A 24,627-nucleotide genomic window follows, 5' to 3' on the forward strand; every position below is an offset into this window, starting at 1 on the left:
AAAATGCTTGCCTAATATGTCTGTTTATCCAAAAGGAAGTATAGAGGGAGAGCTAGATAGATAGCATTGCATTACATTACATTACATGGCAATGCAATGCACAGTTGCTGAAGTTGAACCAAAATGAGCTTGTCATCTGGCTTCTGCAACTTTTAACATGAAAAATCCAATGAGGAGAAGAAAAGCAAAGCCAAAGAGTCCATCCCAAAATCCGACAAACAAGCAAAATGAACAAAAAGCATTGAATTCAATTCTTTCTGATTTTAGAAACTGCATTAAAGAAGGGGTGCACCGGTCCTGGAGATACTGCAATACCAGGTCAATGCGTGGAGTGGACAGAGCAAGCTCTTTTTCCATCTCCCTGTTCTAAAAATCCATTTAATATATGGTCCCCAGATAGGGGACGTGTCAGATATTAAACTGATAAGAACAGATACTACACTTGATCTTAGCCAAAAGGCCGAGAAGCGATAACCAGAATTGGTTTCCGACTACGGTGCCACCCAAGGATTCTGAAAAGTCCATTTGTGGAGATGGCCACCTGGACTCCCGTTAAGAAGACATGCTGTCAACCTCTAGATCCCTCACATGCCTGCACTTTTCGGCTTGCTGCTGCTGCAATCCACGCGTTTTAGATCTGCATAACTCCACCTCTTTTAGCACAGTACCCTCAACCCCCGGCTGTTCCCACCCGCCTCAACACCGTTGGAAGGGAGGAGAACCAATTAAGGCGGGGGGGGGGGGTGGAACGAGCAGCTGTCTACCCTTAGCAGGAGGGTTGCTGATTAATTACCTCTCCTGCTGCTGCTGCTGCTGGCTGTCCAGCAGCAGACTGAAGGTGGCTGCTGCTGTGCGCAGGTATATAAAGGCTCAGAGCCTATTATGACACGCGCAGCCAGCGTTCCATTGCCACATTCCGTCTACTGCAGGCGGGATACCTGGATGGCTGAATGTCACTGAGAAGCTCACAGAGACCGCCATAAGCAACAGTTTAAAAGAATGCCACAGACTAATCAACCAAACTTTTTGGGTTGGTTTCTCTTTTATAGTCTGCAGGCATTAAATGAAAGAAGTCAGTGTTCCAGCAGAGGGAGACAACGTTTCAGAAAAGGCATTGTAGCAAACCAAAAAAGAAATTTTAAGCGCAGCAGAGTAACCAGCTCACATACCTGTTAGCTCAGGTGAGTTTAAAAGGCTGCTGTTGATAACAAGGGCATTTGCTAAATAGATGGTGTGTGTGCAACAATATACTGAAAGGTCAATTATATTGTGCAGCTTATCTCACCACTTGTAGTTATTTAGGTGAAAGCTCCAAAATGCTTGCCTAATATGTCTGTTTATCCAAAAGGAAGTATAGAGGGAGAGCTAGATAGATAGCATTGCATTACATTACATTACATGGCAATGCAATGCACAGTTGCTGAAGTTGAACCAAAATGAGCTTGTCATCTGGCTTCTGCAACTTTTAACATGAAAAATCCAATGAGGAGAAGAAAAGCAAAGCCAAAGAGTCCATCCCAAAATCCGACAAACAAGCAAAATGAACAAAAAGCATTGAATTCAATTCTTTCTGATTTTAGAAACTGCATTAAAGAAGGGGTGCACCGGTCCTGGAGATACTGCAATACCAGGTCAATGCGTGGAGTGGACAGAGCAAGCTCTTTTTCCATCTCCCTGTTCTAAAAATCCATTTAATATATGGTCCCCAGATAGGGGACGTGTCAGATATTAAACTGATAAGAACAGATACTACACTTGATCTTAGCCAAAAGGCCGAGAAGCGATAACCAGAATTGGTTTCCGACTACGGTGCCACCCAAGGATTCTGAAAAGTCCATTTGTGGAGATGGCCACCTGGACTCCCGTTAAGAAGACATGCTGTCAACCTCTAGATCCCTCACATGCCTGCACTTTTCGGCTTGCTGCTGCTGCAATCCACGCGTTTTAGATCTGCATAACTCCACCTCTTTTAGCACAGTACCCTCAACCCCCGGCTGTTCCCACCCGTCTCAACACCGTTGGAAGGGAGGAGAACCAATTAAGGCGGGGGGGGGGGGTGGAACGAGCAGCTGTCTACCCTTAGCAGGAGGGTTGCTGATTAATTACCTCTCCTGCTGCTGCTGCTGCTGGCTGTCCAGCAGCAGACTGAAGGTGGCTGCTGCTGTGCGCAGGTATATAAAGGCTCAGAGCCTATTATGACACGCGCAGCCAGCGTTCCATTGCCACATTCCGTCTACTGCAGGCGGGATACCTGGATGGCTGAATGTCACTGAGAAGCTCACAGAGACCGCCATAAGCAACAGTTTAAAAGAATGCCACAGACTAATCAACCAAACTTTTTGGGTTGGTTTCTCTTTTATAGTCTGCAGGCATTAAATGAAAGAAGTCAGTGTTCCAGCAGAGGGAGACAACGTTTCAGAAAAGGCATTGTAGCAAACCAAAAAAGAAATTTTAAGCGCAGCAGAGTAACCAGCTCACATACCTGTTAGCTCAGGTGAGTTTAAAAGGCTGCTGTTGATAACAAGGGCATTTGCTAAATAGATGGTGTGTGTGCAACAATATACTGAAAGGTCAATTATATTGTGCAGCTTATCTCACCACCTGTAGTTATTTAGGTGAAAGCTCCAAAATGCTTGCCTAATATGTCTGTTTATCCAAAAGGAAGTATAGAGGGAGAGCTAGATAGATAGCATTGCATTACATTACATTACATGGCAATGCAATGCACAGTTGCTGAAGTTGAACCAAAATGAGCTTGTCATCTGGCTTCTGCAACTTTTAACATGAAAAATCCAATGAGGAGAAGAAAAGCAAAGCCAAAGAGTCCATCCCAAAATACGACAAACAAGCAAAATGAACAAAAAGCATTGAATTCAATTCTTTCTGATTTTAGAAACTGCATTAAAGAAGGGGTGCACCGGTCCTGGAGATACTGCAATACCAGGTCAATGCGTGGAGTGGACAGAGCAAGCTCTTTTTCCATCTCCCTGTTCTAAAAATCCATTTAATATATGGTCCCCAGATAGGGGACGTATCAGATATTAAACTGATAAGAACAGATACTACACTTGATCTTAGCCAAAAGGCCGAGAAGCGATAACCAGAATTGGTTTCCGACTACGGTGCCACCCAAGGATTCTGAAAAGTCCATTTGTGGAGATGGCCACCTGGACTCCCGTTAAGAAGACATGCTGTCAACCTCTAGATCCCTCACATGCCTGCACTTTTCGGCTTGCTGCTGCTGCAATCCACGCGTTTTAGATCTGCATAACTCCACCTCTTTTAGCACAGTACCCTCAACCCCCGGCTGTTCCCACCCGCCTCAACACCGTTGGAAGGGAGGAGAACCAATTAAGGCGGGGGGGGGGGGTGGAACGAGCAGCTGTCTACCCTTAGCAGGAGGGTTGCTGATTAATTACCTCTCCTGCTGCTGCTGCTGCTGGCTGTCCAGCAGCAGACTGAAGGTGGCTGCTGCTGTGCGCAGGTATATAAAGGCTCAGAGCCTATTATGACACGCGCAGCCAGCGTTCCATTGCCACATTCCGTCTACTGCAGGCGGGATACCTGGATGGCTGAATGTCACTGAGAAGCTCACAGAGACCGCCATAAGCAACAGTTTAAAAGAATGCCACAGACTAATCAACCAAACTTTTTGGGTTGGTTTCTCTTTTATAGTCTGCAGGCATTAAATGAAAGAAGTCAGTGTTCCAGCAGAGGGAGACAACGTTTCAGAAAAGGCATTGTAGCAAACCAAAAAAGAAATTTTAAGCGCAGCAGAGTAACCAGCTCACATACCTGTTAGCTCAGGTGAGTTTAAAAGGCTGCTGTTGATAACAAGGGCATTTGCTAAATAGATGGTGTGTGTGCAACAATATACTGAAAGGTCAATTATATTGTGCAGCTTATCTCACCACCTGTAGTTATTTAGGTGAAAGCTCCAAAATGCTTGCCTAATATGTCTGTTTATCCAAAAGGAAGTATAGAGGGAGAGCTAGATAGATAGCATTGCATTACATTACATTACATGGCAATGCAATGCACAGTTGCTGAAGTTGAACCAAAATGAGCTTGTCATCTGGCTTCTGCAACTTTTAACATGAAAAATCCAATGAGGAGAAGAAAAGCAAAGCCAAAGAGTCCATCCCAAAATCCGACAAACAAGCAAAATGAACAAAAAGCATTGAATTCAATTCTTTCTGATTTTAGAAACTGCATTAAAGAAGGGGTGCACCGGTCCTGGAGATACTGCAATACCAGGTCAATGCGTGGAGTGGACAGAGCAAGCTCTTTTTCCATCTCCCTGTTCTAAAAATCCATTTAATATATGGTCCCCAGATAGGGGACGTATCAGATATTAAACTGATAAGAACAGATACTACACTTGATCTTAGCCAAAAGGCCGAGAAGCGATAACCAGAATTGGTTTCCGACTACGGTGCCACCCAAGGATTCTGAAAAGTCCATTTGTGGAGATGGCCACCTGGACTCCCGTTAAGAAGACATGCTGTCAACCTCTAGATCCCTCACATGCCTGCACTTTTCGGCTTGCTGCTGCTGCAATCCACGCGTTTTAGATCTGCATAACTCCACCTCTTTTAGCACAGTACCCTCAACCCCCGGCTGTTCCCACCCGTCTCAACACCGTTGGAAGGGAGGAGAACCAATTAAGGCGGGGGGGGGGGGTGGAACGAGCAGCTGTCTACCCTTAGCAGGAGGGTTGCTGATTAATTACCTCTCCTGCTGCTGCTGCTGCTGGCTGTCCAGCAGCAGACTGAAGGTGGCTGCTGCTGTGCGCAGGTATATAAAGGCTCAGAGCCTATTATGACACGCGCAGCCAGCGTTCCATTGCCACATTCCGTCTACTGCAGGCGGGATACCTGGATGGCTGAATGTCACTGAGAAGCTCACAGAGACCGCCATAAGCAACAGTTTAAAAGAATGCCACAGACTAATCAACCAAACTTTTTGGGTTGGTTTCTCTTTTATAGTCTGCAGGCATTAAATGAAAGAAGTCAGTGTTCCAGCAGAGGGAGACAACGTTTCAGAAAAGGCATTGTAGCAAACCAAAAAAGAAATTTTAAGCGCAGCAGAGTAACCAGCTCACATACCTGTTAGCTCAGGTGAGTTTAAAAGGCTGCTGTTGATAACAAGGGCATTTGCTAAATAGATGGTGTGTGTGCAACAATATACTGAAAGGTCAATTATATTGTGCAGCTTATCTCACCACCTGTAGTTATTTAGGTGAAAGCTCCAAAATGCTTGCCTAATATGTCTGTTTATCCAAAAGGAAGTATAGAGGGAGAGCTAGATAGATAGCATTGCATTACATTACATTACATGGCAATGCAATGCACAGTTGCTGAAGTTGAACCAAAATGAGCTTGTCATCTGGCTTCTGCAACTTTTAACATGAAAAATCCAATGAGGAGAAGAAAAGCAAAGCCAAAGAGTCCATCCCAAAATCCGACAAACAAGCAAAATGAACAAAAAGCATTGAATTCAATTCTTTCTGATTTTAGAAACTGCATTAAAGAAGGGGTGCACCGGTCCTGGAGATACTGCAATACCAGGTCAATGCGTGGAGTGGACAGAGCAAGCTCTTTTTCCATCTCCCTGTTCTAAAAATCCATTTAATATATCGTCCCCAGATAGGGGACGTATCAGATATTAAACTGATAAGAACAGATACTACACTTGATCTTAGCCAAAAGGCCGAGAAGCGATAACCAGAATTGGTTTCCGACTACGGTGCCACCCAAGGATTCTGAAAAGTCCATTTGTGGAGATGGCCACCTGGACTCCCGTTAAGACGACATGCTGTCAACCTCTAGATCCCTCACATGCCTGCACTTTTCGGCTTGCTGCTGCTGCAATCCACGCGTTTTAGATCTGCATAACTCCACCTCTTTTAGCACAGTACCCTCAACCCCCGGCTGTTCCCACCCGCCTCAACACCGTTGGAAGGGAGGAGAACCAATTAAGGCGGGGGGGGGGTGGAACGAGCAGCTGTCTACCCTTAGCAGGAGGGTTGCTGATTAATTACCTCTCCTGCTGCTGCTGCTGCTGGCTGTCCAGCAGCAGACTGAAGGTGGCTGCTGCTGTGCGCAGGTATATAAAGGCTCAGAGCCTATTATGACACGCGCAGCCAGCGTTCCATTGCCACATTCCGTCTACTGCAGGCGGGATACCTGGATGGCTGAATGTCACTGAGAAGCTCACAGAGACCGCCATAAGCAACAGTTTAAAAGAATGCCACAGACTAATCAACCAAACTTTTTGGGTTGGTTTCTCTTTTATAGTCTGCAGGCATTAAATGAAAGAAGTCAGTGTTCCAGCAGAGGGAGACAACGTTTCAGAAAAGGCATTGTAGCAAACCAAAAAAGAAATTTTAAGCGCAGCAGAGTAACCAGCTCACATACCTGTTAGCTCAGGTGAGTTTAAAAGGCTGCTGTTGATAACAAGGGCATTTGCTAAATAGATGGTGTGTGTGCAACAATATACTGAAAGGTCAATTATATTGTGCAGCTTATCTCACCACCTGTAGTTATTTAGGTGAAAGCTCCAAAATGCTTGCCTAATATGTCTGTTTATCCAAAAGGAAGTATAGAGGGAGAGCTAGATAGATAGCATTGCATTACATTACATTACATGGCAATGCAATGCACAGTTGCTGAAGTTGAACCAAAATGAGCTTGTCATCTGGCTTCTGCAACTTTTAACATGAAAAATCCAATGAGGAGAAGAAAAGCAAAGCCAAAGAGTCCATCCCAAAATCCGACAAACAAGCAAAATGAACAAAAAGCATTGAATTCAATTCTTTCTGATTTTAGAAACTGCATTAAAGAAGGGGTGCACCGGTCCTGTAGATACTGCAATACCAGGTCAATGCGTGGAGTGGACAGAGCAAGCTCTTTTTCCATCTCCCTGTTCTAAAAATCCATTTAATATATGGTCCCCAGATAGGGGACGTATCAGATATTAAACTGATAAGAACAGATACTACACTTGATCTTAGCCAAAAGGCCGAGAAGCGATAACCAGAATTGGTTTCCGACTACGGTGCCACCCAAGGATTCTGAAAAGTCCATTTGTGGAGATGGCCACCTGGACTCCCGTTAAGAAGACATGCTGTCAACCTCTAGATCCCTCACATGCCTGCACTTTTCGGCTTGCTGCTGCTGCAATCCACGCGTTTTAGATCTGCATAACTCCACCTCTTTTAGCACAGTACCCTCAACCCCCGGCTGTTCCCACCCGCCTCAACACCATTGGAAGGGAGGAGAACCAATTAAGGCGGGGGGGGGGTGGAACGAGCAGCTGTCTACCCTTAGCAGGAGGGTTGCTGATTAATTACCTCTCCTGCTGCTGCTGCTGCTGGCTGTCCAGCAGCAGACTGAAGGTGGCTGCTGCTGTGCGCAGGTATATAAAGGCTCAGAGCCTATCATGACACGCGCAGCCAGCGTTCCATTGCCACATTCCGTCTACTGCAGGCGGGATACCTGGATGGCTGAATGTCACTGAGAAGCTCACAGAGACCGCCATAAGCAACAGTTTAAAAGAATGCCACAGACTAATCAACCAAACTTTTTGGGTTGGTTTCTCTTTTATAGTCTGCAGGCATTAAATGAAAGAAGTCAGTGTTCCAGCAGAGGGAGACAACGTTTCAGAAAAGGCATTGTAGCAAACCAAAAAAGAAATTTTAAGCGCAGCAGAGTAACCAGCTCACATACCTGTTAGCTCAGGTGAGTTTAAAAGGCTGCTGTTGATAACAAGGGCATTTGCTAAATAGATGGTGTGCGTGCAACAATATACTGAAAGGTCAATTATATTGTGCAGCTTATCTCACCACCTGTAGTTATTTAGGTGAAAGCTCCAAAATGCTTGCCTAATATGTCTGTTTATCCAAAAGGAAGTATAGAGGGAGAGCTAGATAGATAGCATTGCATTACATTACATTACATGGCAATGCAATGCACAGTTGCTGAAGTTGAACCAAAATGAGCTTGTCATCTGGCTTCTGCAACTTTTAACATGAAAAATCCAATGAGGAGAAGAAAAGCAAAGCCAAAGAGTCCATCCCAAAATCCGACAAACAAGCAAAATGAACAAAAAGCATTGAATTCAATTCTTTCTGATTTTAGAAACTGCATTAAAGAAGGGGTGCACCGGTCCTGGAGATACTGCAATACCAGGTCAATGCGTGGAGTGGACAGAGCAAGCTCTTTTTCCATCTCCCTGTTCTAAAAATCCATTTAATATATGGTCCCCAGATAGGGGACGTATCAGATATTAAACTGATAAGAACAGATACTACACTTGATCTTAGCCAAAAGGCCGAGAAGCGATAACCAGAATTGGTTTCCGACTACGGTGCCACCCAAGGATTCTGAAAAGTCCATTTGTGGAGATGGCCACCTGGACTCCCGTTAAGAAGACATGCTGTCAACCTCTAGATCCCTCACATGCCTGCACTTTTCGGCTTGCTGCTGCTGCAATCCACGCGTTTTAGATCTGCATAACTCCACCTCTTTTAGCACAGTACCCTCAACCCCCGGCTGTTCCCACCCGCCTCAACACCGTTGGAAGGGAGGAGAACCAATTAAGGCGGGGGGGGGGTGGAACGAGCAGCTGTCTACCCTTAGCAGGAGGGTTGCTGATTAATTACCTCTCCTGCTGCTGCTGCTGCTGGCTGTCCAGCAGCAGACTGAAGGTGGCTGCTGCTGTGCGCAGGTATATAAAGGCTCAGAGCCTATTATGACACGCGCAGCCAGCGTTCCATTGCCACATTCCGTCTACTGCAGGCGGGATACCTGGATGGCTGAATGTCACTGAGAAGCTCACAGAGACCGCCATAAGCAACAGTTTAAAAGAATGCCACAGACTAATCAACCAAACTTTTTGGGTTGGTTTCTCTTTTATAGTCTGCAGGCATTAAATGAAAGAAGTCAGTGTTCCAGCAGAGGGAGACAACGTTTCAGAAAAGGCATTGTAGCAAACCAAAAAAGAAATTTTAAGCGCAGCAGAGTAACCAGCTCACATACCTGTTAGCTCAGGTGAGTTTAAAAGGCTGCTGTTGATAACAAGGGCATTTGCTAAATAGATGGTGTGTGTGCAACAATATACTGAAAGGTCAATTATATTGTGCAGCTTATCTCACCACCTGTAGTTATTTAGGTGAAAGCTCCAAAATGCTTGCCTAATATGTCTGTTTATCCAAAAGGAAGTATAGAGGGAGAGCTAGATAGATAGCATTGCATTACATTACATTACATGGCAATGCAATGCACAGTTGCTGAAGTTGAACCAAAATGAGCATGTCATCTGGCTTCTGCAACTTTTAACATGAAAAATCCAATGAGGAGAAGAAAAGCAAAGCCAAAGAGTCCATCCCAAAATCCGACAAACAAGCAAAATGAACAAAAAGCATTGAATTCAATTCTTTCTGATTTTAGAAACTGCATTAAAGAAGGGGTGCACCGGTCCTGGAGATACTGCAATACCAGGTCAATGCGTGGAGTGGACAGAGCAAGCTCTTTTTCCATCTCCCTGTTCTAAAAATCCATTTAATATATGGTCCCCAGATAGGGGACGTATCAGATATTAAACTGATAAGAACAGATACTACACTTGATCTTAGCCAAAAGGCCGAGAAGCGATAACCAGAATTGGTTTCCGACTACGGTGCCACCCAAGGATTCTGAAAAGTCCATTTGTGGAGATGGCCACCTGGACTCCCGTTAAGAAGACATGCTGTCAACCTCTAGATCCCTCACATGCCTGCACTTTTCGGCTTGCTGCTGCTGCAATCCACGCGTTTTAGATCTGCATAACTCCACCTCTTTTAGCACAGTACCCTCAACCCCCGGCTGTTCCCACCCGCCTCAACACCGTTGGAAGGGAGGAGAACCAATTAAGGCGGGGGGGGGTGGAACGAGCAGCTGTCTACCCTTAGCAGGAGGGTTGCTGATTAATTACCTCTCCTGCTGCTGCTGCTGCTGGCTGTCCAGCAGCAGACTGAAGGTGGCTGCTGCTGTGCGCAGGTATATAAAGGCTCAGAGCCTATTATGACACGCGCAGCCAGCGTTCCATTGCCACATTCCGTCTACTGCAGGTGGGATACCTGGATGGCTGAATGTCACTGAGAAGCTCACAGAGACCGCCATAAGCAACAGTTTAAAAGAATGCCACAGACTAATCAACCAAACTTTTTGGGTTGGTTTCTCTTTTATAGTCTGCAGGCATTAAATGAAAGAAGTCAGTGTTCCAGCAGAGGGAGACAACGTTTCAGAAAAGGCATTGTAGCAAACCAAAAAAGAAATTTTAAGCGCAGCAGAGTAACCAGCTCACATACCTGTTAGCTCAGGTGAGTTTAAAAGGCTGCTGTTGATAACAAGGGCATTTGCTAAATAGATGGTGTGTGTGCAACAATATACTGAAAGGTCAATTATATTGTGCAGCTTATCTCACCACCTGTAGTTATTTAGGTGAAAGCTCCAAAATGCTTGCCTAATATGTCTGTTTATCCAAAAGGAAGTATAGAGGGAGAGCTAGATAGATAGCATTGCATTACATTACATTACATGGCAATGCAATGCACAGTTGCTGAAGTTGAACCAAAATGAGCTTGTCATCTGGCTTCTGCAACTTTTAACATGAAAAATCCAATGAGGAGAAGAAAAGCAAAGCCAAAGAGTCCATCCCAAAATCCGACAAATAAGCAAAATGAACAAAAAGCATTGAATTCAATTCTTTCTGATTTTAGAAACTGCATTAAAGAAGGGGTGCACCGGTCCTGGAGATACTGCAATACCAGGTCAATGCGTGGAGTGGACAGAGCAAGCTCTTTTTCCATCTCCCTGTTCTAAAAATCCATTTAATATATGGTCCCCAGATAGGGGACGTATCAGATATTAAACTGATAAGAACAGATACTACACTTGATCTTAGCCAAAAGGCCGAGAAGCGATAACCAGAATTGGTTTCCGACTACGGTGCCACCCAAGGATTCTGAAAAGTCCATTTGTGGAGATGGCCACCTGGACTCCCGTTAAGAAGACATGCTGTCAACCTCTAGATCCCTCACATGCCTGCACTTTTCGGCTTGCTGCTGCTGCAATCCACGCGTTTTAGATCTGCATAACTCCACCTCTTTTAGCACAGTACCCTCAACCCCCGGCTGTTCCCACCCGCCTCAACACCGTTGGAAGGGAGGAGAACCAATTAAGGCGGGGGGGGGGGGGGTGGAACGAGCAGCTGTCTACCCTTAGCAGGAGGGTTGCTGATTAATTACCTCTCCTGCTGCTGCTGCTGCTGGCTGTCCAGCAGCAGACTGAAGGTGGCTGCTGCTGTGCGCAGGTATATAAAGGCTCAGAGCCTATTATGACACGCGCAGCCAGCGTTCCATTGCCACATTCCGTCTACTGCAGGCGGGATACCTGGATGGCTGAATGTCACTGAGAAGCTCACAGAGACCGCCATAAGCAACAGTTTAAAAGAATGCCACAGACTAATCAACCAAACTTTTTGGGTTGGTTTCTCTTTTATAGTCTGCAGGCATTAAATGAAAGAAGTCAGTGTTCCAGCAGAGGGAGACAACGTTTCAGAAAAGGCATTGTAGCAAACCAAAAAAGAAATTTTAAGCGCAGCAGAGTAACCAGCTCACATACCTGTTAGCTCAGGTGAGTTTAAAAGGCTGCTGTTGATAACAAGGGCATTTGCTAAATAGATGGTGTGTGTGCAACAATATACTGAAAGGTCAATTATATTGTGCAGCTTATCTCACCACCTGTAGTTATTTAGGTGAAAGCTCCAAAATGCTTGCCTAATATGTCTGTTTATCCAAAAGGAAGTATAGAGGGAGAGCTAGATAGATAGCATTGCATTACATTACATTACATGGCAATGCAATGCACAGTTGCTGAAGTTGAACCAAAATGAGCTTGTCATCTGGCTTCTGCAACTTTTAACATGAAAAATCCAATGAGGAGAAGAAAAGCAAAGCCAAAGAGTCCATCCCAAAATCCGACAAACAAGCAAAATGAACAAAAAGCATTGAATTCAATTCTTTCTGATTTTAGAAACTGCATTAAAGAAGGGGTGCACCGGTCCTGGAGATACTGCAATACCAGGTCAATGCGTGGAGTGGACAGAGCAAGCTCTTTTTCCATCTCCCTGTTCTAAAAATCCATTTAATATATGGTCCCCAGATAGGGGACGTATCAGATATTAAACTGATAAGAACAGATACTACACTTGATCTTAGCCAAAAGGCCGAGAAGCGATAACCAGAATTGGTTTCCGACTACGGTGCCACCCAAGGATTCTGAAAAGTCCATTTGTGGAGATGGCCACCTGGACTCCCGTTAAGACGACATGCTGTCAACCTCTAGATCCCTCACATGCCTGCACTTTTCGGCTTGCTGCTGCTGCAATCCACGCGTTTTAGATCTGCATAACTCCACCTCTTTTAGCACAGTACCCTCAACCCCCGGCTGTTCCCACCCGCCTCAACACCGTTGGAAGGGAGGAGAACCAATTAAGGCGGGGGGGGGGTGGAACGAGCAGCTGTCTACCCTTAGCAGGAGGGTTGCTGATTAATTACCTCTCCTGCTGCTGCTGCTGCTGGCTGTCCAGCAGCAGACTGAAGGTGGCTGCTGCTGTGCGCAGGTATATAAAGGCTCAGAGCCTATTATGACACGCACAGCCAGCGTTCCATTGCCACATTCCGTCTACTGCAGGCGGGATACCTGGATGGCTGAATGTCACTGAGAAGCTCACAGAGACCGCCATAAGCAACAGTTTAAAAGAATGCCACAGACTAATCAACCAAACTTTTTGGGTTGGTTTCTCTTTTATAGTCTGCAGGCATTAAATGAAAGAAGTCAGTGTTCCAGCAGAGGGAGACAACGTTTCAGAAAAGGCATTGTAGCAAACCAAAAAAGAAATTTTAAGCGCAGCAGAGTAACCAGCTCACATACCTGTTAGCTCAGGTGAGTTTAAAAGGCTGCTGTTGATAACAAGGGCATTTGCTAAATAGATGGTGTGTGTGCAACAATATACTGAAAGGTCAATTATATTGTGCAGCTTATCTCACCACCTGTAGTTATTTAGGTGAAAGCTCCAAAATGCTTGCCTAATATGTCTGTTTATCCAAAAGGAAGTATAGAGGGAGAGCTAGATAGATAGCATTGCATTACATTACATTACATGGCAATGCAATGCACAGTTGCTGAAGTTGAACCAAAATGAGCTTGTCATCTGGCTTCTGCAACTTTTAACATGAAAAATCCAATGAGGAGAAGAAAAGCAAAGCCAAAGAGTCCATCCCAAAATCCGACAAACAAGCAAAATGAACAAAAAGCATTGAATTCAATTCTTTCTGATTTTAGAAACTGCATTAAAGAAGGGGTGCACCGGTCCTGGAGATACTGCAATACCAGGTCAATGCGTGGAGTGGACAGAGCAAGCTCTTTTTCCATCTCCCTGTTCTAAAAATCCATTTAATATATGGTCCCCAGATAGGGGACGTATCAGATATTAAACTGATAAGAACAGATACTACACTTGATCTTAGCCAAAAGGCCGAGAAGCGATAACCAGAATTGGTTTCCGACTACGGTGCCACCCAAGGATTCTGAAAAGTCCATTTGTGGAGATGGCCACCTGGACTCCCGTTAAGACGACATGCTGTCAACCTCTAGATCCCTCACATGCCTGCACTTTTCGGCTTGCTGCTGCTGCAATCCACGCGTTTTAGATCTGCATAACTCCACCTCTTTTAGCACAGTACCCTCAACCCCCGGCTGTTCCCACCCGCCTCAACACCGTTGGAAGGGAGGAGAACCAATTAAGGCGGGGGGGGGGTGGAACGAGCAGCTGTCTACCCTTAGCAGGAGGGTTGCTGATTAATTACCTCTCCTGCTGCTGCTGCTGCTGGCTGTCCAGCAGCAGACTGAAGGTGGCTGCTGCTGTGCGCAGGTATATAAAGGCTCAGAGCCTATTATGACACGCGCAGCCAGCGTTCCATTGCCACATTCCGTCTACTGCAGGCGGGATACCTGGATGGCTGAATGTCACTGAGAAGCTCACAGAGACCGCCATAAGCAACAGTTTAAAAGAATGCCACAGACTAATCAACCAAACTTTTTGGGTTGGTTTCTCTTTTATAGTCTGCAGGCATTAAATGAAAGAAGTCAGTGTTCCAGCAGAGGGAGACAACGTTTCAGAAAAGGCATTGTAGCAAACTAAAAAAGAAATTTTAAGCGCAGCAGAGTAACCGGCTCACATACCTGTTAGCTCAGGTGAGTTTAAAAGGCTGCTGTTGATAACAAGGGCATTTGCTAAATAGATGGTGTGTGTGCAACAATATACTGAAAGGTCAATTATATTGTGCAGCTTATCTCACCACCTGTAGTTATTTAGGTGAAAGCTCCAAAATGCTTGCCTAATATGTCTGTTTATCCAAAAGGAAGTATAGAGGGAGAGCTAGATAGATAGCATTGCATTACATTACATTACATGGCAATGCAATGCACAGTTGCTGAAGTTGAACCAAAATGAGCTTGTCATCTGGCTTCTGCAACTTTTAACATGAAAAATCCAATGAGGAGAAGAAAAGCAAAGCCAAAGAGTCCATCCCAAAATCCGACAAACAAGCAAAATGAACAAAAAGCATTGAATTCAATTCTTTCTGATTTTAGAAACTGCATTAAAGAAGGGGTGCACCGGTCCTGGAGATACTGCAATACCAGGTCAATGCGTGGAGTGGACAGAGCAAGCTCTTTTTCCATCTACCTGTTCTAAAAATCCATTTAATATATGGTCCCCAGATAGGGGACGTATCAGATATTAAACTGATAAGAACAGATACTACACTTGATCTTAGCCAAAAGGCCGAGAAGCGATAACCAGAATTGGTTTCCGACTACGGTGCCACCCAAGGATTCTGAAAAGTCCATTTGTGGAGATGGCCACCTGGACTCCCATTAAGAAGACATGCTGTCAACCTCTAGATCCCTCACATGCCTGCACTTTTCGGCTTGCTGCTGCTGCAATCCACGCGTTTTAGATCTGCATAACTCCACCTCTTTTAGCACAGTACCCTCAACCCCCGGCTGTTCCCACCCGCCTCAACACCGTTGGAAGGGAGGAGAACCAATTAAGGCGGGGGGGGGGTCTGGGGTGGAACGAGCAGCTGTCTACCCTTAGCAGGAGGGTTGCTGATTAATTACCTCTCCTGCTGCTGCTGCTGCTGGCTGTCCAGCAGCAGACTGAAGGTGGCTGCTGCTGTGCGCAGGTATATAAAGGCTCAGAGCCTATTATGACACGCGCAGCCAGCGTTCCATTGCCACATTCCGTCTACTGCAGGCGGGATACCTGGATGGCTGAATGTCACTGAGAAGCTCACAGAGACCGCCATAAGCAACAGTTTAAAAGAATGCCACAGACTAATCAACCAAACTTTTTGGGTTGGTTTCTCTTTTATAGTCTGCAGGCATTAAATGAAAGAAGTCAGTGTTCCAGCAGAGGGAGACAACGTTTCAGAAAAGGCATTGTAGCAAACCAAAAAAGAAATTTTAAGCGCAGCAGAGTAACCAGCTCACATACCTGTTAGCTCAGGTGAGTTTAAAAGGCTGCTGTTGATAACAAGGGCATTTGCTAAATAGATGGTGTGTGTGCAACAATATACTGAAAGGTCAATTATATTGTGCAGCTTATCTCACCACCTGTAGTTATTTAGGTGAAAGCTCCAAAATGCTTGCCTAATATGTCTGTTTATCCAAAAGGAAGTATAGAGGGAGAGCTAGATAGATAGCATTGCATTACATTACATTACATGGCAATGCAATGCACAGTTGCTGAAGTTGAACCAAAATGAGCTTGTCATCTGGCTTCTGCAACTTTTAACATGAAAAATCCAATGAGGAGAAGAAAAGCAAAGCCAAAGAGTCCATCCCAAAATCCGACAAACAAGCAAAATGAACAAAAAGCATTGAATTCAATTCTTTCTGATTTTAGAAACTGCATTAAAGAAGGGGTGCACCGGTCCTGGAGATACTGCAATACCAGGTCAATGCGTGGAGTGGACAGAGCAAGCTCTTTTTCCATCTCCCTGTTCTAAAAATCCATTTAATATATGGTCCCCAGATAGGGGACGTATCAGATATTAAACTGATAAGAACAGATACTACTCTTGATCTTAGCCAAAAGGCCGAGAAGCGATAACCAGAATTGGTTTCCGACTACGGTGCCACCCAAGGATTCTGAAAAGTCCATTTGTGGAGATGGCCACCTGGACTCCCGTTAAGAAGACATGCTGTCAACCTCTAGATCCCTCACATGCCTGCACTTTTCGGCTTGCTGCTGCTGCAATCCACGCGTTTTAGATCTGCATAACTCCACCTCTTTTAGCACAGTACCCTCAACCCCCGGCTGTTCCCACCCGCCTCAACACCGTTGGAAGGGAGGAGAACCAATTAAGGCGGGGGGGGGGTCTGGAACGAGCAGCTGTCTACCCTTAGCAGGAGGGTTGCTGATTAATTACCTCTCCTGCTGCTGCTGCTGCTGGCTGTCCAGCAGCAGACTGAAGGTGGCTGCTGCTGTGCGCAGGTATATAAAGGCTCAGAGCCTATTATGACACGCGCAGCCAGCGTTCCATTGCCACATTCCGTCTACTGCAGGCGGGATACCTGGATGGCTGAATGTCACTGAGAAGCTCACAGAGACCGCCATAAGCAACAGTTTAAAAGAATGCCACAGACTAATCAACCAAACTTTTTGGGTTGGTTTCTCTTTTATAGTCTGCAGGCATTAAATGAAAGAAGTCAGTGTTCCAGCAGAGGGAGACAACGTTTCAGAAAAGGCATTGTAGCAAACCAAAAAAGAAATTTTAAGCGCAGCAGAGTAACCAGCTCACATACCTGTTAGCTCAGGTGAGTTTAAAAGGCTGCTGTTGATAACAAGGGCATTTGCTAAATAGATGGTGTGTGTGCAACAATATACTGAAAGGTCAATTATATTGTGCAGCTTATCTCACCACCTGTAGTTATTTAGGTGAAAGCTCCAAAATGCTTGCCTAATATGTCTGTTTATCCAAAAGGAAGTATAGAGGGAGAGCTAGATAGATAGCATTGCATTACATTACATTACATGGCAATGCAATGCACAGTTGCTGAAGTTGAATCAAAATGAGCTTGTCATCTGGCTTCTGCAACTTTTAACATGAAAAATCCAATGAGGAGAAGAAAAGCAAAGCCAAAGAGTCCATCCCAAAATCCGACAAACAAGCAAAATGAACAAAAAGCATTGAATTCAATTCTTTCTGATTTTAGAAACTGCATTAAAGAAGGGGTGCACCGGTCCTGGAGATACTGCAATACCAGGTCAATGCGTGGAGTGGACAGAGCAAGCTCTTTTTCCATCTCCCTGTTCTAAAAATCCATTTAATATATGGTCCCCAGATAGGGGATGTATCAGATATTAAACTGATAAGAACAGATACTACACTTGATTTTAGCCAAAAGGCCGAGAAGCGATAACCAGAATTGGTTTCCGACTACGGTGCCACCCAAGGATTCTGAAAAGTCCATTTGTGGAGATGGCCACCTGGACTCCCGTTAAGAAGACATGCTGTCAACCTCTAGATCCCTCACATGCCTGCACTTTTCGGCTTGCTGCTGCTGCAATCCACGCGTTTTAGATCTGCATAACTCCACCTCTTTTAGCACAGTACCCTCAACCCCCGGCTGTTCCCACCCGCCTCAACACCGTTGGAAGGGAGGAGAACCAATTAAGGCGGGGGGGGGGTGGAACGAGCAGCTGTCTACCCTTAGCAGGAGGGTTGCTGATTAATTACCTCTCCTGCTGCTGCTGCTGCTGGCTGTCCAGCAGCAGACTGAAGGTGGCTGCTGCTGTGCGCAGGTATATAAAGGCTCAGAGCCTATTATGACACGCGCAGCCAGCGTTCCATTGCCACATTCCGTCTACTGCAGGCGGGATACCTGGATGGCTGAATGTCACTGAGAAGCTCACAGAGACCGCCATAAGCAACAGTTTAAAAGAATGCCACAGACTAATCAACCAAACTTTTTGGGTTGGTTTCTCTTTTATAGTCTGCAGGCATTAAATGAAAGAAGTCAGTGTTCCAGCAGAGGGAGACAACGTTTCAGAAAAGGCATTGTAGCAAACCAAAAAAGAAATTTTAAGCGCAGCAGAGTAACCAGCTCACATACCTGTTAGCTCAGGTGAGTTTAAAAGGCTGCTGTTGATAACAAGGGCATTTGCTAAATAGATGGTGTGTGTGCAACAATATACTGAAAGGTCAATTATATTGTGCAGCTTATCTCACCACCTGTAGTTATTTAGGTGAAAGCTCCAAAATGCTTGCCTAATATGTCTGTTTATCCAAAAGGAAGTATAGAGGGAGAGCTAGATAGATAGCATTGCATTACATTACATTACATGGCAATGCAATGCACAGTTGCTGAAGTTGAACCAAAATGAGCTTGTCATCTGGCTTCTGCAACTTTTAACATGAAAAATCCAATGAGGAGAAGAAAAGCAAAGCCAAAGAGTCCATCCCAAAATCCGACAAACAAGCAAAATGAACAAAAAGCATTGAATTCAATTCTTTCTGATTTTAGAAACTGCATTAAAGAAGGGGTGCACCGGTCCTGGAGATACTGCAATACCAGGTCAATGCGTGGAGTGGACAGAGCAAGCTCTTTTTCCATCTCCCTGTTCTAAAAATCCATTTAATATATGGTCCCCAGATAGGGGACGTATCAGATATTAAACTGATAAGAACAGATACTACACTTGATCTTAGCCAAAAGGCCGAGAAGCGATAACCAGAATTGGTTTCCGACTACGGTGCCACCCAAGGATTCTGAAAAGTCCATTTGTGGAGATGGCCACCTGGACTCCCGTTAAGAAGACATGCTGTCAACCTCTAGATCCCTCACATGCCTGCACTTTTCGGCTTGCTGCTGCTGCAATCCACGCGTTTTAGATCTGCATAACTCCACCTCTTTTAGCACAGTACCCTCAACCCCCGGCTGTTCCCACCCGCCTCAACACCGTTGGAAGGGAGGAGAACCAATTAAGGCGGGGGGGGGGGTGGAACGAGCAGCTGTCTACCCTTAGCAGGAGGGTTGCTGATTAATTACCTCTCCTGCTGCTGCTGCTGCTGGCTGTCCAGCAGCAGACTGAAGGTGGCTGCTGCTGTGCGCAGGTATATAAAGGCTCAGAGCCTATTATGACACGCGCAGCCAGCGTTCCATTGCCACATTCCGTCTACTGCAGGCGGGATACCTGGATGGCTGAATGTCACTGAGAAGCTCACAGAGACCGCCATAAGCAACAGTTTAAAAGAATGCCACAGACTAATCAACCAAACTTTTTGGGTTGGTTTCTCTTTTATAGTCTGCAGGCATTAAATGAAAGAAGTCAGTGTTCCAGCAGAGGGAGACAACGTTTCAGAAAAGGCATTGTAGCAAACCAAAAAAGAAATTTTAAGCGCAGCAGAGTAACCAGCTCACATACCTGTTAGCTCAGGTGAGTTTAAAAGGCTGCTGTTGATAACAAGGGCATTTGCTAAATAGATGGTGTGTATGCAACAATATACTGAAAGGTCAATTATATTGTGCAGCTTATCTCACCACCTGTAGTTATTTAGGTGAAAGCTCCAAAATGCTTGCCTAATATGTCTGTTTATCCAAAAGGAAGTATAGAGGGAGAGCTAGATAGATAGCATTGCATTACATTACATTACATGGCAATGCAATGCACAGTTGCTGAAGTTGAACCAAAATGAGCTTGTCATCTGGCTTCTGCAACTTTTAACATGAAAAATCCAATGAGGAGAAGAAAAGCAAAGCCAAAGAGTCCATCCCAAAATCCGACAAACAAGCAAAATGAACAAAAAGCATTGAATTCAATTCTTTCTGATTTTAGAAACTGCATTAAAGAAGGGGTGCACCGGTCCTGGAGATACTGCAATACCAGGTCAATGCGTGGAGTGGACAGAGCAAGCTCTTTTTCCATCTCCCTGTTCTAAAAATCCATTTAATATATGGTCCCCAGATAGGGGACGTATCAGATATTAAACTGATAAGAACAGATACTACACTTGATCTTAGCCAAAAGGCCGAGAAGCGATAACCAGAATTGGTTTCCGACTACGGTGCCACCCAAGGATTCTGAAAAGTCCATTTGTGGAGATGGCCACCTGGACTCCCGTTAAGAAGACATGCTGTCAACCTCTAGATCCCTCACATGCCTGCACTTTTCGGCTTGCTGCTGCTGCAATCCACGCGTTTTAGATCTGCATAACTCCACCTCTTTTAGCACAGTACCCTCAACCCCCGGCTGTTCCCACCCGCCTCAACACCGTTGGAAGGGAGGAGAACCAATAAAGGCGGGGGGGGGGGGTGGAACGAGCAGCTGTCTACCCTTAGCAGGAGGGTTGCTGATTAATTACCTCTCCTGCTGCTGCTGCTGCTGGCTGTCCAGCAGCAGACTGAAGGTGGCTGCTGCTGTGCGCAGGTATATAAAGGCTCAGAGCCTATTATGATACGCGCAGCCAGCGTTCCATTGCCACATTCCGTCTACTGCAGGCGGGATACCTGGATGGCTGAATGTCACTGAGAAGCTCACAGAGACCGCCATAAGCAACAGTTTAAAAGAATGCCACAGACTAATCAACCAAACTTTTTGGGTTGGTTTCTCTTTTATAGTCTGCAGGCATTAAATGAAAGAAGTCAGTGTTCCAGCAGAGGGAGACAACGTTTCAGAAAAGGCATTGTAGCAAACCAAAAAAGAAATTTTAAGCGCAGCAGAGTAACCAGCTCACATACCTGTTAGCTCAGGTGAGTTTAAAAGGCTGCTGTTGATAACAAGGGCATTTGCTAAATAGATGGTGTGTGTGCAACAATATACTGAAAGGTCAATTATATTGTGCAGCTTATCTCACCACCTGTAGTTATTTAGGTGAAAGCTCCAAAATGCTTGCCTAATATGTCTGTTTATCCAAAAGGAAGTATAGAGGGAGAGCTAGATAGATAGCATTGCATTACATTACATTACATGGCAATGTAATGCACAGTTGCTGAAGTTGAACCAAAATGAGCTTGTCATCTGGCTTCTGCAACTTTTAACATGAAAAATCCAATGAGGAGAAGAAAAGCAAAGCCAAAGAGTCCATCCCAAAATCCGACAAACAAGCAAAATGAACAAAAAGCATTGAATTCAATTCTTTCTGATTTTAGAAACTGCATTAAAGAAGGGGTGCACCGGTCCTGGAGATACTGCAATACCAGGTCAATGCGTGGTGTGGACAGAGCAAGCTCTTTTTCCATCTCCCTGTTCTAAAAATCCATTTAATATATGGTCCCCAGATAGGGGACGTATCAGATATTAAACTGATAAGAACAGATACTACACTTGATCTTAGCCAAAAGGCCGAGAAGCGATAACCAGAATTGGTTTCCGACTACGGTGCCACCCAAGGATTCTGAAAAGTCCATTTGTGGAGATGGCCACCTGGACTCCCGTTAAGAAGACATGCTGTCAACCTCTAGATCCCTCACATGCCTGCACTTTTCGGCTTGCTGCTGCTGCAATCCACGCGTTTTAGATCTGCATAACTCCACCTCTTTTAGCACAGTACCCTCAACCCCCGGCTGTTCCCACCCGCCTCAACACCGTTGGAAGGGAGGAGAACCAATTAAGGCGGGGGGGGGGGTGGAACGAGCAGCTGTCTACCCTTAGCAGGAGGGTTGCTGATTAATTACCTCTCCTGCTGCTGCTGCTGCTGGCTGTCCAGCAGCAGACTGAAGGTGGCTGCTGCTGTGCGCAGGTATATAAAGGCTCAGAGCCTATTATGACACGCGCAGCCAGCGTTCCATTGCCACATTCCGTCTACTGCAGGCGGGATACCTGGATGGCTGAATGTCACTGAGAAGCTCGCAGAGACCGCCATAAGCAACAGTTTAAAAGAATGCCACAGACTAATCAACCAAACTTTTTGGCTTGGTTTCTCTTTTATAGTCTGCAGGCATTAAATGAAAGAAGTCAGTGTTCCAGCAGAGGGAGACAACGTTTCAGAAAAGGCATTGTAGCAAACCAAAAAAGAAATTTTAAGCGCAGCAGAGTAACCAGCTCACATACCTGTTAGCTCAGGTGAGTTTAAAAGGCTGCTGTTGATAACAAGGGCATTTGCTAAATAGATGGTGTGTGTGCAACAATATACTGAAAGGTCAATTATATTGTGCAGCTTATCTCACCACCTGTAGTTATTTAGGTGAAAGCTCCAAAATGCTTGCCTAATATGTCTGTTTATCCAAAAGGAAGTATAGAGGGAGAGCTAGATAGATAGCATTGCATTACATTACATTACATGGCAATGCAATGCACAGTTGCTGAAGTTGAACCAAAATGAGCTTGTCATCTGGCTTCTGCAACTTTTAACATGAAAAATCCAATGAGGAGAAGAAAAGCAAAGCCAAAGAGTCCATCCCAAAATCCGACAAACAAGCAAAATGAACAAAAAGCATTGAATTCAATTCTTTCTGATTTTAGAAACTGCATTAAAGAAGGGGTGCACCGGTCCTGGAGATACTGCAATACCAGGTCAATGCGTGGAGTGGACAGAGCAAGCTCTTTTTCCATCTCCCTGTTCTAAAAATCCATTTAATATATGGTCCCCAGATAGGGGACGTATCAGATATTAAACTGATAAGAACAGATACTACACTTGATCTTAGCCAAAAGGCCGAGAAGCGATAACCAGAATTGGTTTCCGACTACGGTGCCACCCAAGGATTCTGAAAAGTCCATTTGTGGAGATGGCCACCTGGACTCCCGTTAAGAAGACATGCTGTCAACCTCTAGATCCCTCACATGCCTGCACTTTTCGGCTTGCTGCTGCTGCAATCCACGCGTTTTAGATCTGCATAACTCCACCTCTTTTAGCACAGTACCCTCAACCCCCGGCTGTTCCCTCCCGCCTCAACACCGTTGGAAGGGAGGAGAACCAATTAAGGCGGGGGGGGGGTGGAACGAGCAGCTGTCTACCCTTAGCAGGAGGGTTGCTGATTAATTACCTCTCCTGCTGCTGCTGCTGCTGGCTGTCCAGCAGCAGACTGAAGGTGGCTGCTGCTGTGCGCAGGTATATAAAGGCTCAGAGCCTATTATGACACGCGCAGCCAGCGTTCCATTGCCACATTCCGTCTACTGCAGGCGGGATACCTGGATGGCTGAATGTCACTGAGAAGCTCACAGAGACCGCCATAAGCAACAGTTTAAAAGAATGCCACAGACTAATCAACCAAACTTTTTGGGTTGGTTTCTCTTTTATAGTCTGCAGGCATTAAATGAAAGAAGTCAGTGTTCCAGCAGAGGGAGACAACGTTTCAGAAAAGGCATTGTAGCAAACCAAAAAAGAAATTTTAAGCGCAGCAGAGTAACCAGCTCACATACCTGTTAGCTCAGGTGAGTTTAAAAGGCTGCTGTTGATAACAAGGGCATTTGCTAAATAGATGGTGTGTGTGCAACAATATACTGAAAGGTCAATTATATTGTGCAGCTTATCTCACCACCTGTAGTTATTTAGGTGAAAGCTCCAAAATGCTTGCCTAATATGTCTGTTTATCCAAAAGGAAGTATAGAGGGAGAGCTAGATAGATAGCATTGCATTACATTACATTACATGGCAATGCAATGCACAGTTGCTGAAGTTGAACCAAAATGAGCTTGTCATCTGGCTTCTGCAACTTTTAACATGAAAAATCCAATGAGGAGAAGAAAAGCAAAGCCAAAGAGTCCATCCCAAAATCTGACAAACAAGCAAAATGAACAAAAAGCATTGAATTCAATTCTTTCTGATTTTAGAAACTGCATTAAAGAAGGGGTGCACCGGTCCTGGAGATACTGCAATACCAGGTCAATGCGTGGAGTGGACAGAGCAAGCTCTTTTTCCATCTCCCTGTTCTAAAAATCCATTTAATATATAGTCCCCAGATAGGGGACGTATCAGATATTAAACTGATAAGAACAGATTTTTTTTTTTTTTTTTTCGAAAGCCCGAATTCATGTACAAAACCCGAGTGCGCTTAAAAAAGTGACAAGTGCCACAAAAAAAGTGCACTAGGATGCTGGTCTTCTTGGAACCCTCTCCAAAAGGAGAAGGGTCCCCCAAACCATTCCCCGTCCCTCCGAGCCAAAAGGCCACAGCGAGGCACAGGGACAAAAAGCCACCTCCAGCCGAAGCCAGAGGCGACCCAATCTTACCCCCAGCACCTGCCCGAGTTCTCACCCGAGCAAGACACTGGGAGCCAAAGACTGTGCTCCTCTCCCGGAAGAGGGGAGCCAACAACGCTCTCCTCCCGAAAGAGGAGAGCCAGGGGGGTTCAGGGGGGAGCGGAACCTGATGGCCACACACTCCCCCCCTAGACCTGCCAAGAGAGGAACCCGTAAGGGAACCGCATCCTGACAAAATCCTAGTAGGACGTGACACACGTGAATAAGTGGACACACAGTGACAAAGAAATTAAATAAATAGTGAACGTTTCACAGTATAATACTGCCCGGACCTTCGACCGGGAATTGAAAAATTCCCCATCCTAAGGC

At 45.2% G+C, this 24,627-nt stretch overlaps 19 non-coding genes across 19 annotated transcripts; all 19 read right to left on the minus strand.

Moving 5' to 3' along the window:
- Positions 1-281: 281 nt before the first annotated feature.
- On the minus strand, positions 282-472 carry LOC141185133 (U2 spliceosomal RNA). The gene has a single exon (XR_012259824.1). It is a non-coding gene; the product is annotated as a U2 spliceosomal RNA (small nuclear RNA).
- A 1,122-nt stretch (positions 473-1,594) lies between these two features.
- LOC141185135 (U2 spliceosomal RNA) lies at positions 1,595-1,785 on the minus strand. Its single transcript, XR_012259825.1, has one exon. It is a non-coding gene; the product is annotated as a U2 spliceosomal RNA (small nuclear RNA).
- A 1,122-nt stretch (positions 1,786-2,907) lies between these two features.
- On the minus strand, positions 2,908-3,098 carry LOC141189606 (U2 spliceosomal RNA). The gene has a single exon (XR_012263658.1). It is a non-coding gene; the product is annotated as a U2 spliceosomal RNA (small nuclear RNA).
- Positions 3,099-4,220: 1,122 nt separating this feature from the next.
- LOC141189607 (U2 spliceosomal RNA) lies at positions 4,221-4,411 on the minus strand. The gene has a single exon (XR_012263659.1). It is a non-coding gene; the product is annotated as a U2 spliceosomal RNA (small nuclear RNA).
- A 1,122-nt stretch (positions 4,412-5,533) lies between these two features.
- On the minus strand, positions 5,534-5,724 carry LOC141191169 (U2 spliceosomal RNA). The gene has a single exon (XR_012265169.1). It is a non-coding gene; the product is annotated as a U2 spliceosomal RNA (small nuclear RNA).
- Positions 5,725-6,844: 1,120 nt separating this feature from the next.
- LOC141185037 (U2 spliceosomal RNA) lies at positions 6,845-7,035 on the minus strand. The gene has a single exon (XR_012259736.1). It is a non-coding gene; the product is annotated as a U2 spliceosomal RNA (small nuclear RNA).
- Positions 7,036-8,155: 1,120 nt separating this feature from the next.
- Positions 8,156-8,346, minus strand: LOC141189608 (U2 spliceosomal RNA). Its single transcript, XR_012263660.1, has one exon. It is a non-coding gene; the product is annotated as a U2 spliceosomal RNA (small nuclear RNA).
- Positions 8,347-9,466: 1,120 nt separating this feature from the next.
- Positions 9,467-9,657, minus strand: LOC141189609 (U2 spliceosomal RNA). The gene has a single exon (XR_012263661.1). It is a non-coding gene; the product is annotated as a U2 spliceosomal RNA (small nuclear RNA).
- A 1,119-nt stretch (positions 9,658-10,776) lies between these two features.
- LOC141189610 (U2 spliceosomal RNA) lies at positions 10,777-10,967 on the minus strand. The gene has a single exon (XR_012263662.1). It is a non-coding gene; the product is annotated as a U2 spliceosomal RNA (small nuclear RNA).
- Positions 10,968-12,091: 1,124 nt separating this feature from the next.
- On the minus strand, positions 12,092-12,282 carry LOC141189611 (U2 spliceosomal RNA). Its single transcript, XR_012263663.1, has one exon. It is a non-coding gene; the product is annotated as a U2 spliceosomal RNA (small nuclear RNA).
- A 1,120-nt stretch (positions 12,283-13,402) lies between these two features.
- LOC141189612 (U2 spliceosomal RNA) lies at positions 13,403-13,593 on the minus strand. The gene has a single exon (XR_012263664.1). It is a non-coding gene; the product is annotated as a U2 spliceosomal RNA (small nuclear RNA).
- Positions 13,594-14,713: 1,120 nt separating this feature from the next.
- Positions 14,714-14,904, minus strand: LOC141184986 (U2 spliceosomal RNA). The gene has a single exon (XR_012259690.1). It is a non-coding gene; the product is annotated as a U2 spliceosomal RNA (small nuclear RNA).
- A 1,127-nt stretch (positions 14,905-16,031) lies between these two features.
- Positions 16,032-16,222, minus strand: LOC141184817 (U2 spliceosomal RNA). The gene has a single exon (XR_012259536.1). It is a non-coding gene; the product is annotated as a U2 spliceosomal RNA (small nuclear RNA).
- Positions 16,223-17,344: 1,122 nt separating this feature from the next.
- Positions 17,345-17,535, minus strand: LOC141185560 (U2 spliceosomal RNA). Its single transcript, XR_012260212.1, has one exon. It is a non-coding gene; the product is annotated as a U2 spliceosomal RNA (small nuclear RNA).
- A 1,120-nt stretch (positions 17,536-18,655) lies between these two features.
- Positions 18,656-18,846, minus strand: LOC141189614 (U2 spliceosomal RNA). The gene has a single exon (XR_012263666.1). It is a non-coding gene; the product is annotated as a U2 spliceosomal RNA (small nuclear RNA).
- Positions 18,847-19,967: 1,121 nt separating this feature from the next.
- Positions 19,968-20,158, minus strand: LOC141189615 (U2 spliceosomal RNA). Its single transcript, XR_012263667.1, has one exon. It is a non-coding gene; the product is annotated as a U2 spliceosomal RNA (small nuclear RNA).
- Positions 20,159-21,280: 1,122 nt separating this feature from the next.
- Positions 21,281-21,471, minus strand: LOC141184800 (U2 spliceosomal RNA). Its single transcript, XR_012259521.1, has one exon. It is a non-coding gene; the product is annotated as a U2 spliceosomal RNA (small nuclear RNA).
- Positions 21,472-22,592: 1,121 nt separating this feature from the next.
- Positions 22,593-22,783, minus strand: LOC141189616 (U2 spliceosomal RNA). The gene has a single exon (XR_012263668.1). It is a non-coding gene; the product is annotated as a U2 spliceosomal RNA (small nuclear RNA).
- Positions 22,784-23,903: 1,120 nt separating this feature from the next.
- Positions 23,904-24,086, minus strand: LOC141185907 (U2 spliceosomal RNA). Its single transcript, XR_012260497.1, has one exon. It is a non-coding gene; the product is annotated as a U2 spliceosomal RNA (small nuclear RNA).
- Positions 24,087-24,627: the final 541 nt, after the last annotated feature.

This window comes from Phyllobates terribilis, unplaced genomic scaffold, assembly GCF_046119375.1.
Source record: "Phyllobates terribilis strain yellow unplaced genomic scaffold, ASM4611937v1 Scaffold_40__1_contigs__length_11209783, whole genome shotgun sequence".
Classification (NCBI taxonomy): Eukaryota; Metazoa; Chordata; class Amphibia; order Anura; family Dendrobatidae; genus Phyllobates; species Phyllobates terribilis.